Raw genomic sequence first — 1855 nt, forward strand, 5'->3', positions numbered from 1 at the left:
TGAGGATCCAGCTCCTCCACCCTCAGCCTTTCCCACCCTAGTCTCCATACCAGGCGCTGAGGGAAGAGAAGGCGCTAGCCTCTGGAGCCCCGCGCACACCCCTGGCTGCCTCGGACACTGCCCTCCTTCCCTTTGCTGCGGCTGGCCTCCCTGGGTGCGAGGCTCCTCTGCAGGAAGGCAGCATCAGCTGCAACAGCTGCGTGCTATGGAGAGTCCTGCTGCCCTCAAGCCTTGATCCTTTGCCTGGCCCTGCAGGGTCCGAGAGCGCTCAGCGCCCGCCATTCCGCTCGCCTTCTTCCACAGCCGGTTGGAGCAGCTTTGGTCCGGGAGGTCTCTGGGCTGAGGCTGTGGCAGCTCCTAGGGCTCCATCACTTCCCCGGGCGGAGACTTCAGGAATCCGCTGAGGAAATTCAAGCTAGGAAAACAGAGCGTTGGAAAAACATCTTTGATCACCAGATTCATGTATGACAGTGTTGACAACACTTATCAGGCAACAATTCGCATTGACTTTTTATCAAAAACCATGTACTTGGAGGATCGAACAGTACGATTGCAATTATGGGACACAGAGGTCAAGAGCGGGTCAGGAGCTTGATTCCTCGCTACATTCGTGACTCCACTGTGGCAGTCGTTTTTTATGATATCACAAATGTTAACTCATTCCAGCAAACTACAAAATGGATTGATGATGTCAGAACAGAAAGTGGAAGTGATGTTATCATCATGCTAGTAGGAAATAAAACACATCTTGCTGACAAGAGGCAAGTTTCAATTGAGGAAGGAGAGAGAAAAGCCAAAGAGCTGAATGTTATGTTCATTGAAACCAGAGCAAAAGCAGGATACAATAAAGCAGCTCTTCCAATGTGTAGCAGCAGGCTTTGCCTGGATGGAAAGCACACAGGACAGAAGCAGAGAAGACATGATTGACATTAAAGTGGAAAAGCCTCAGGAGCAACCAGTCAGTGAAGGAGGCTGTTCCTGCTAATCTCTCATGGCATCTTCAACCCTTCTCCAGAAACTCATTGCTTTGGCTCCCTTACTCTGTACTCTTTCATTGATTGCAGTGTGACTATTGGCTTGAACAATTTCCCTTTAGTAATAACGTATTGCAATTCATCATTGCTGCCTATTTCGTGGAGATGATCTATTAGCTTCAGAAGCACAAAAATGTCAGTGTCTTCATTATTTATATTTTAAAAAAGCCAGAAGATTCCAGCATATTCCAGTGATAACCTTAAAGATCAGATACATTTTCTTAACATTTTTTCTTTTTTAATGTTATGATAACATACTTTAAAATGATGGAAATCTCAACATTATGAGCATGGCTTGGTTAAGGAGAAATATGTTCTCAGCAACATTTACCTACCTACTTGATCTTTACCTGCGTTTCTCACCTCTCTCTTATATTCATTCCCTATTCTCACCCTCCCACAAAACAAACAGGAGGTGGCAATGCAGCAAATCCATTGGAATTATCCTTTACAGATTGTGGGGAGCCATTCTGACACGTGATTGGGTGACTCCCGTTAAGGGCCTGAGGCACTCTGGCTGTGTCGGAGTTATCCCGACCCTTTCCTGATGAGAGAGCCCATCCGTGTGGGGGTGTGCGTGACCACTGACCCCGGAGACCCAATCACTGACCCTGACCTTGGAGTACAGCCCCCCCTCAACCTTCATTGGATGGAATTCTCCCCTGAATCTCTTGTTTCCCCCAAATAAAAGGCTGATCCCTGGCGTGTTCGCTCTCTCTCTCTCCTGCTAGCCCAGAGTAATCCTCGCTGCCCTGCTGGGCGGCTGGAGGAGGGGAAACAGGGAGGCGAGCCGTCTCGGACCTAGCAATGTAAAATAAGGT

At 48.2% G+C, this 1855-nt stretch overlaps 1 pseudogene across 1 annotated transcript; it reads left to right on the forward strand.

The window, feature by feature from the left end:
- The first annotated feature begins 431 nt into the window (after positions 1–431).
- Positions 432–1016, forward strand: LOC308632181 (ras-related protein Rab-6A-like; annotated as a pseudogene). The gene has a single exon. The product of its transcript is annotated as a ras-related protein Rab-6A-like (transcript).
- Positions 1017–1855: the final 839 nt, after the last annotated feature.

The sequence above is a fragment of the Spermophilus citellus genome, assembly GCF_964194105.1.
Source record: "Spermophilus citellus genome assembly, chromosome: 13".
Lineage (NCBI taxonomy): Eukaryota > Metazoa > Chordata > Mammalia > Rodentia > Sciuridae > Spermophilus > Spermophilus citellus.